Source organism: Cupressus sempervirens, chromosome 11, assembly GCF_028749045.1.
Source record: "Cupressus sempervirens isolate cs-2001-9-10 chromosome 11, ASM2874904v1, whole genome shotgun sequence".
In the NCBI taxonomy this organism is placed as follows: Eukaryota; Viridiplantae; Streptophyta; class Pinopsida; order Cupressales; family Cupressaceae; genus Cupressus; species Cupressus sempervirens.
The window spans coordinates 330,916,659-330,927,519 of record NC_143128.1 but is presented as its reverse complement, the minus strand read 5'-3'; the positions used below and the strand labels follow the sequence as shown (position 1 = coordinate 330,927,519).

At 32.8% G+C, this 10,861-nt stretch overlaps 1 pseudogene; it reads right to left on the bottom strand.

Moving 5' to 3' along the window:
* Window positions 1-8,106: 8,106 nt before the first annotated feature.
* On the bottom strand, window positions 8,107-8,770 carry LOC149529433 (putative aldo-keto reductase 1 pseudogene; annotated as a pseudogene).
* Window positions 8,771-10,861: the final 2,091 nt, after the last annotated feature.

The following is a 10,861-nucleotide window of genomic DNA, read 5'->3' as shown; positions in this document are numbered from 1 at the left end:
TCTTTAAATCTATCTACAATAGTAGGTGTAATTCTTAATCTTTACCTCATTTCATTCTGAAATGTTTTCATTATCAAGTTTCCATTATCCAATATTTTATCTATTGGATTTCTTCTACATACACCTATGATTTTCTCCATTAAACACCTCTCATTGCTCATGATCTCTATGACTGAAAAATATGGAAATGTCTTGAGTACATGAAAGAATATGTGATTGATTAGTGACTAGAATCTAAACACACCATTCTTAGTCCTTTTGATCTTTTGTAGGTTCTCAAGAAGTTGCATTCTTAGAATTTCACTAATATTAATTTGTTCCTTTTCCACACATATCTTGTAGGTTGCATAGATGAATCTAGCTAAAAATTCATTGATCTTGGAACTTGCACATATAGAGTAGGAAATGATCCTACTCAAGAATCTTACATCATCTTGTTTAATTGTGTTGATCACCATGATCTTTCCATTATACATTTCCTTTGTGTAGCTCTCAACTTTCTTCTTAACCAATTTCTCACCTATAGGCACACTTCCTTGTTTACAAAGATTAGTTACCTCATGAATGAGGTCAGCTGAAATATCAACTACACTATCTTGGATCCATAGTTTTCCATCATATATTCTACTTAGTATGATCTAAATCCACTCATCTATGTCCAATTCTTGGTAGAAATGATATTTGTACAGGTTTGATTCCTTGAAGTGTTCAAATCTAGGTTTCACATTCATATCATGATTAAAGACTAATTCCATATCCTTGTTCACATACTCACTGCCAATAGATTCAAGCTTATTGGTAAGATAACCTCTAGTATCTTTCAAATATACTACATTGTTCAAAGTACTAGATAATGCCGAGTTAGGGATTCCTTCTACAGGTTTCATGGAAACAACTTTCAATTTTGGTCTCTCCTCATTCTCAACATTGCAAACTACTAACATATCCATGATTCTATCATATATGAACTTTTACCAAATAAATTTTGCAAAAAAATGATAAAATACCTCTTTCCAAAAAATAGGGTTTGCTTCAAAATCACCTTGTCTAATTGCTTTAGAGTGCTCTATGCTTTTGATGTGATCATAATGAAGTGAAAATCAAGTCTATACTACATTTATTCCTTCAACTAGAAATTTCATTAATTATATACTTTTCAAACATGAAAAAAGTATCAATTGCATTTTGAAATCAAATATGTGCTCAAGATCTACTATCCAATCTTTAGATACCACCCAAGGTTTACTATAACTTCCTCCCATCATGAAAATGCTCCAAAAAACTTTTCTTCATGATTTTTTTTGTAAAACCATAGTTTTCATTTTCTACTAAAAAATCAACTTTCTTTGTAATGACAATAACTCTTAATTCCATTGTAACTAGTTTAGATAAGCTCCCAATTACAAGTGAGCTTAGGTACCATCTAAACTTATCTTGATAGATCTTTTCCCAACCTTGCTACACAGAATTCGATCTCTAAATCAAGTTTTCATATTCTAATGCTATGAACAAGCTCAATTCAACTTAATTGAATCAAACTTTCTAAATTTGATCTTCCTATCTCACCATCATCTAACTTATCTTTTGAGATGTCTAATCTTTTTACAAATACCTCATTGAGTTCTTCTCAAAGTTCAATAACTATATTTCTCTATTCATCATTGTCTTTGTTAGTTCTAGAGTTCCTCTCATGGTTCCTTTTATCATTTCTGACATTTCTTCCATCATTCCTTCTGTTTCTAAAGTTCCTTCCATTGTTCCTTCTATCTTTGAGGTTTCTATCCATTCTGCAATACTTTGTTGTGTGTCTAAAGTTGTTGCATAAATAATATATTGGTGTTCTTATTCTAGGATTTTCCTAATCATCAAGCACATGAAAATGTTGAGCTATGTCCAAAGTTGTAACACATGATCTATCTTCTTTCTTGATAAGGTCTTCCTTCTCTTAATGTCCTTTCATTAGATCTTCTTCTATCTATAGGGTTAGTATTTCTAGACATTCTACTATTCCTCCTATCATTATCATATTTATGTTCTCTACAATCATTTGCTCTATGACCCATACCATGACAATTATGACAATAAAAATATGTAACATGATTGAATGAAATATTTGTAGGATCTCTTTTCATATGACCTATTTCATTACATGAAGAAAACTTACCTTTAAATTCATACCTAGTTTCCTTAGGAGATTCCACTTGCTTTAGTTCATCCAAAATCTCAACTTTGTTGTCTTGTCCAACTTCTATAGGTTTATTAGAAGATTGATTAGATTTAATCCTATCATCAGATTTATCTTTTTCTTTTGGATATAATCTAATCTTAGGTTTCTTTACAGACATGTTAAATAGATAACCAAGACTAGTCTTATCATAAGTAGGTCTTTGTATTGACATTGAATGATCAAGATTTTCTCTACTAGAATAAAGCTTCTCAAGTTGTTTCTTGTATTGAGTTAATTCACCTTTCACAATAGTATTATATTTCTAAAGTTCTTCATGACCTTCTTTCAATGTTTCAACCTCAGATGTCTTCTTTGCCAAACTTGCTTTAAGATTTTCATTCTTAGTCTTCAAATCATTTTCAACTTTTCTATGATCACTCCTCAAAGTTAACTTTAGATTTTTAATCTTCATTTCATACTTCAAGATATTTACTCTATCTTAAGCTTTGAATAATCATCATCACTAGTTTCAAATTTAGTAGATTTAGGCTTGGATTTGAGATGTTCAATCTTTTCCTTCAATTGTCCAATATATACATTGGAGTCTTCATATCTATCCTTTAACTTATCTCTTTCTTTAGCAAGGAGATAATATGTTCAAGTGCCTCTTTAAGGTTATTCATAAACTATTCCATATCCATAGGGATCTCACTCAAGTTGTTAAGCCTCTTCTGAGTAACCATGCTTTGATATTAATTGTTAAAAATAGGAACTACTAGGGGAGAGGTGTTTGAATTAGTGATTTAGAAACTTTAGTCACTAACTGGATATTATTTTTTACTTTAAACGACACATAACAAAGTAATAAATTATTGTTGAACAATAATATTAACCATACAAAAAGATAACTCATAACACCATATTTTGTTAACTAAGGAAACCATGGCCAAGGGAAACCCCTAGTGAGGATGATACGCACTAAATAATATATTGATATATATGTTCCTTGTTAGAGGAAAAACCCTGTTAGGAGTTCATGAGAAAATTCAGTATAGAGAGTCCATGTTAGGAGACTTTGAATCCATATTAAGATACTCCAACCTTATTAGGAGTTGTAGTATAGTAGATGAAAGATGAGTCCACTACCCAAACATGTACTTTCAATTACAAGAAGAGCTTATAGCCCAAACAAGTAATTAGACTTCTGAAATTTGGGTACTGTAACTTCTTCCTTAATTGATCTCTAATATATAGCTCTATCTTGGATCACAAAAAATATCTTTACAAAACTTTTCATATATCGCTTTCACAAAAGTTCACATATAATCGCTTAACACAACTATCACAATACTTAACACTTCTTATCCCAAGATGTCCTTTGCATAAATACCATCCATTTTCATAAATTGTTGTTGGGTTGACTAAGACCACAATAAAATTTTCCAACTTACAGTAAACATCTGGGATGTTAGACCTAATTGGTCAAGTAATTATTTTGTGAACAAAATAATTCCTTTCTTTCAATTATGTTGTCCCATTTTATTGGTAAATAAGGAAAAACTCTTTTCTATACAGTTTGTACTAACTCTCAAAGTTGTACACATCATCATCAATATGTATACTATCTCCATCTAACGTTTCTAGTCGTAATATGATGTGAGTATTAAGTTACATACAAAACAATACACTATTGTATACCAAATTCATACTTAGATAATTTTTGAGTACCAAAAGCTAAGTATCTTTATTTTTGAGGTTTCCTATAAGCATGTACATCATGTGTTTCCATAAATGATGACAATTACATATCTTCATTAGCCAATCATCAAAAAAGAGGTCGAATAGGAGGTAAAGTAATCATATTAGAATTTAACAACCTATTCATAATATAATGCAAAGTTTCAGAGAGAGGAGTAAACATATGATTTAATTGAAAAGAAGTGGATGTAGAAGTGGCATTATGAGATGAAACAACAAATTGATCAACAACTAAATTTCCTTGTTTATTTATCTTGATTTGGGTTTTGAACTTTTGAAATTTATTTAGATTGGGAGAAGCATCACTTTTATAAACTGGAATAGGAGCCATTGGAGTGGTAGTCTCAAATTGACTCACTCATAATTGATAATGATGAAGCACTACACAAAGTTGTTGAAAAGAGGTAAATTTAATAAGAAGAATCTTATCTCTAATATCCTTTTTCAAATTTTAAATAAACATACATTGAATATCAATATTAGGAATAGGATAGGAAATCTGAGCATGCAAATGCTTAAATCTACCAATAAATTGAGTCAATTTTTCTTTAGAATTTTGTTTACAATGTATCAAATCAGTAAAGGACACTTGTAAGCCAATGTTGTTTTGAAATTATTGAATAAAAGTATTAGAAAGTTGAGGAAATGAAGTAATAGAATAAGGAGTCAAGGAGAAAAGCATTGTAAATCCTTGTCCCAAAAAGTTTGAGCAAACAACTTAGCTAAAATCCTATTATCATGACAATAATCACTACAAATGATTTGAAATGTTTGAACATGATGAACAGGGTCTCACGTACCATTATAATTCTCAAGATGAGGCATATTAGCTTGCTAAGGAATGGGAGTATGAATCATATCCTGTGACAAAGGACTTCCCATGTCACACATAGGAATACTAAACTACTTTTGAGTTAAGGACGTAAGTTTTTTTTTGTAAAGATGACATATTTTAAGCCAAAATAATAATTGTAGAATCATGAGAAGAAATAGGAGGACTAGCAACATTAGAAATACTAGCAAAAGTCTAAAAAGCTATAGGAATAAAAGAAACAACTAGAGAAATAGTAGGAACTATAGTTGGCATAGGAGTAGAATAAGTAAAAGGAACATTATGATAAGAAGGTTATAATGTAGGAAGGGATACATGAGGAACACTCATAGGGATAGAGGGAACCATCATAGTCACCAAAGGAGTATAAATAGGAACACTAGGAAGAAGAACAAAAGAAGGTTCTATTAGCTCCTGATTTAACAATTTTGAAAATAGCCAAGAAACTAGACCAATGCATCTAAAGCTAGCAAATTATTATGATGGATACACTTGACTGTAGTCTTGGGCCAACTATAAGGCATAACTCCTTCTTCACTTTAGGATCTTGAAGACCTAGGTAGGTTAACCTTGAGGTTCTGATATATGGTACCAATGTAAGCATAAGTTTAAACCTAATAACAATAGATGAAACCCTTTTATCTTATAATACTTATGCAATAACATAGGAACAAAATAACTACAAATCATAACCTATGAACACATAAGATAAGTGAGGTTGAATTCTTTTTAGCCCACTACAAAATGTGAAAAGATGAATTGATTTTGATTAAAAGATTTGTGCAAATAACTTTCACCCTAGCTGGCATCTGATTTGGTGATTAGTGCCTTATTGATTGCAACATAGAGTCATTACCAACAAGATGACCTAACTTGATTGCCTTACAATTAAGTTTGTCAACTAAAAATCCCCAAATTCCATTCTTATGAAATATCCCCTTCATATACCTAGAAACCCTATCAAAACATTGAAGCATTTACTTGACTCCTTGAATCAAAAGAAACAATAGATTTGACATACTACTCATCCATGATTCCTTAAATCAAATGAACCTTATTCATTTAATCTCAAAGTCAATAACATATAAAGAATTAGGAGACAGAATAAGAAAACCCAGATAATTCGTGTAAATCCCTTTTTATATTCATCCTTGGAAAGACTAAATACATAAATTGGTAAAACTCAATGTAACTTAACATACTTCACATTATCTAGCATCAATTTCCATTATCTCAAAATAAAAATACATGAAATGAAATGAAAACTACACAAGAGTGGATGTATGGCCCTCACTACTAGAGCTTAGCTCAATAGACATGAAGCAAAAACCAACAACAACCTTGGTTTCACAGTCAAAACTAGAACCCTGCTGGTATCACAGAGAAAATTGCCAACAACCTTAATGAGAAGGAAAAAGAGAATGATATACGAGAAATGAATTCTCAGATCTACTCTATAACTAGCATGTGCCCACTTGAAATTCCATCTCCTTGCAGTGAAAAGAATCTCTCTAATCTCTCTCTTTTTCAGAATTTGTTTTAGGCTTCAATAGACTTCAATGTTTGTTCCCCAACTAATTTTGATGCTCCATGATGAAAACTATTTGTTCCACTGAGAATGCCCTAGAAAAAACAAAACTACTTATAAAGTGAGCCAATGAAGACTTGCTAAAAAATTGACCCCATATCTAGAAAATTGATCTCCTCTTGGTTCCAATGGTATGTTGCACTACATATTTTGGATAAATTTGTTTCTCTTGGCAGCCATTTGAAAATAAGACTTCTAGGCCATGAACAGAGCTTAAAATTCCAAAATTTAAAAGTCTACATAGTATAAACTATATAAATCATTTAAATTTATTCAAATCCTTCATTTCAAAAAATCATGCGTTTGAAATTTTTGATTTTGATTTTTACTAATTTATTTTCATTCCTCCTTATTTCTCCAATCCTGCAATGCCATGTGACAATCCTTCATACGCCATTTTCCAAGGAGGCCCCACACAATTTTTATTTAAAATATTGGCCTATTGTAGCATCATAAAGTAAAGTCTTTAGAATTGCCTTCCAACCACACCATGTGACAATCCTTCATACGCCATTTTCCAAGTAGACCCCACACAATTTTTATTTGAAATATTGGCATGTTGTAGCATCGTAAAGTAAAGCCTTTAGAATTGTCTTCCGACCACACATGAAGAAGCCCATCATAGCACCACAAAGCTTTTGATTTATCTTTACACTCTTACATTTTCTCGGGTGTACATATGAAAAGCCATCTTCATCTTTCTTACACTCATATGCGAGCCACTTTGGATGTAAGAATGTAATCCTATCCTCCTTCCCCTTACACTCATAGGCTCAATGTAGACACCTCAATATGCATGCCACCATCCAAAATTTGCACTTCCATATCTTCCAGCCTATCCACTTGCCCCCTAAGGGACTCACCACATGTGGCTAGCCTTTAAAAGGCTCTTGTCTTTGAGATATCGAGTAATGCGAGTGCTTTAGTATTTAATGTTTATAAAATTTCCAAACTGGGGCAATGTGGAATAAAAATTTTGTGGTTTTCCCTTGCTATGTAGGTTATGGCTATGATTGTACCTCCTTTCTTTATTTACATGCATGGTTTCCTCTGCTCTTACTTTTCTCCCATGGCCCCTTTTTATTTGGTCACTGCTCTTCTCTTCTTCCTTTCACGTGTTCCCTAAAATCCAAGAATGATCTACTGAAGATCTTTGAGTGAGAACATTAATTTTTACGATTAGATGTCAATAGTGGAGACACAAAAAAATTTAGATTTGAGTTATTAGGTGTTTGTCTCTAAATAGCATGCACATATAGTCTTGGAAATGAAGGCAAAGATGCTTCAAAGCTATCTTGTCATGTCAAGGAACTCAAATTTTCCTACACATCTAAAGAAACCCCATTCTCTATCATCTACTTTGAAGGTAGGATCTATAGCTTAGGAGAATCTAGTGTAGTATTACTAGCCTAATAATGACCTAACCCATAAGCGCCATGTTGTCTTTGTAGAGATGGTGACTTGACCATCCTAGGTGAAGATGGATCTTATTGGCTTTGACTTGCTAATAGATCCTTTTGTATGTGGAAAGTTACAATCTCCTTGCAATTTGTTGCTATTCAAAAGAAAGGCTGCCCTCCAACATGGATTTCCCCCTTCCCCATGTGAGCATCTTATTCCCCTGCCTCTTTTCCTTTATCATGTTTCTTTTCCTCCTTTTTGATGGCTTCTTCCAAATCTACCATTGGTTGGTCTTCCTACGCAAGGTGCTCTGCATTTTAGGCAGCGACTTCCTTTCATACTACCGCCTGAAGCTAAGCTTTAATGTGGGTGCTTTGCTTGAGCTACTCCTTTCTTCTTCAGCATGGGTGTACCATAAAATGTTGACAACCCCATACATCCCAAACCAAGTTGAGAAACCAATCTACTTTTACCCTCATGTAAGCTTTCAAAAATTGCTTTACTAGTGAAAAAACCATGACCAAGTGGATTGTATGGTATAATCGCTATACCCAACTCTCTGCAAGCAGGTAATATTTCACACTCTATATCACGTGTCCACATTAGCTTTAGAGAGCACAATATATTTGACCTTTCCTTCTTTGACTAGTTTCCTGAGTTCCCCTACAATATCCTCTATTGGAACTATAGTATCCACACAATGTTGGTAATAAAGATCAATGTATTTTATATCAAGATGCTTAAGACTGTCCTAACAAGCTTTTCACATATAATCGGGTGAGCCTTTAACTTGCATAACACCATCTATTAAGACATTTCCAAACTTTTTCGCAAGTTGAAATTTCTCCTGAGGCAATCTTTTCAAAGCCTTACCAACCAGAACCTCATTTGTGAAAGTTCCATACATGCCTGTAGTATCAAAGAAAGTGATGCCTCTATTGAAAGCATGCTCAATTAAAGCAATACCATCTTCCTCTTTTGTCTGGGGCTTCAAAAATCTCACTTGCAAATTCCTTCTCTGCATGTAACTTCAACTTCAAGCTTATAATTCCACACATCAAAACATTCCATAATCAAAACCATTTTAAAAATATTTTAGCAATTTCACTCCCTAATCATTTATCAACTTGACAAAATTAGTCAAGCCCCAAAGTAGGTCTGGCTAAAAAATTATTTATTTTTTAATAATTAATTCCATAAATTGATCCATTGATCACCTCAAACTATCTAGAATCAAAATTGAGCACTGAAGCATCACTTAAAACTCATTTCATCACTATTCTTTAAACTGTGATTCGCTGATAGGAAGGCCTAATAACTGGCTATAAAAACTGTCATAAACACCTAGCCAGGCTCTAAAACTTTGAACTTCTATTCTTTTCAAAATTCTTAATAGGCCTACCAAATCTTGTCACATGATGAAATCAAGGTCAAAATATATTGACCTCCAAAGTTGCATACTTAAAATTGCCTGCAGATAAACATGTCAGAAAACTGGGAAATGCATTTGGTTTTGGCTTTGAAAACTAGGAAAATGGGCACTTGGGGAAATGAAAATTGGATTATTTTTTCACTATCACAAGGAGAGTATAAATATGTGATTTGGGCTCATGATGAATAACAAGACACAAATGGTGAGTGGTCAAAGTGGGCTACTCAAATTTGGAGAATGAAAACATTTGACAAAAAAGCAATTTTTGCAAATGGAATTGACTTGAGAAAGTGTGCAGATGAATTCATCAAAGTTTATAAACTAGCTGACTTGAATCATTTTTGGAGTAGAATGCAAGGATACAATCCATTTGGTCCCACCAATCATGGACTCAAAGATATAACATCACAAACAGGGGTACTGACCAATCTATTCTTCTCAACACCAGTGTAACTATGTAAATTGCAAACAAAACTGCATTTGAAAACTGATCGAACAGATTCATCATAACCTCAAATTAGGAACACAAAAAGTCTCTAAACCCTAGAATATGATGCAAAAGGAATTTTTTATTTGGGTGAACTGGTCAAAAGTTATGAAACAAGGCCTTCAAGAATTTTGCACAATTTGCAAATACATTAGAACAGTAAGTTACCAACTTTGAGGGGTTCAAAGTCTAATCAAACAGATTCAAAATGACTTGAAACTTGGAAAATTAGTTCTTTGATATGCATATTAAAAATCCCCGAAGTTGTTTGACACTTGGACAAAAATGCAGAATTTGAAGACAACTCAAAATGAAACTTCACAGAATGGTTCAAAATGTTAGTTTATCAATACAAAACATATGCATATGTCAGATGAAGTGTGTTAAACAACTAAAACACCACCTAAGCCTTGAAATTCCAAACAACTACATATGCATGAAAAGCATTCATAGGGGGCTCAAAGTGATTAAAATTTTGAAATAGACACTCAAAATGGGAATGCAATTTTGAGTGCCATCGGGCTCTACACTAGTAATTGGAGGAACAACCCTAGATCTTGATCTTCTTGAGCTAAAGGTTTAACATTGGAATGCACAAGGTGAATAATACCATGCAAGAGATTAACACCTTGGTCACTATCATGAAGAACTTTCTTAAGAGCCTCTATAGCTTGAATAGAATCTTGATTATGGTTTTCTTGAAGAAGCCAATTACCTATTTTATCAAGTTCATTGAAAGCTTTTGGAATTGTTCAAGAGAAACTCCTAAAGCATCATCCTCATCATGAGATGAGTGAGAAGAGTTTTTCTCTATAATAGGATTAGAATTAGGAATAATCAAAGTCTCATTTGGAATCCTAAGGAAAGGATATGAAGAATTTGGCTCAAAGGTACCCATACGTCTATGACTATATATAACCCTAAGATTAGAAGTAGGTCTAGAAGTAATAAAGCTCATAAACCAATGCAATGTAAATGAACTAAACTAAGAATTTTGATCTCAGATTGGTTTTGACAAATGAGTGTCAACACATTTAAGACATTTACTTAGTTCATGCTGAGCTAGTGATACATGCCAAGCACAACATATAAATACAAGACCATGCCAAGTTGCAATGAGTGAAAACTCACTCATATACCAAGTCACTCAAGTCCCAAATAGATAGACCATGCCGAATTATTCAATAGCCAAGAAA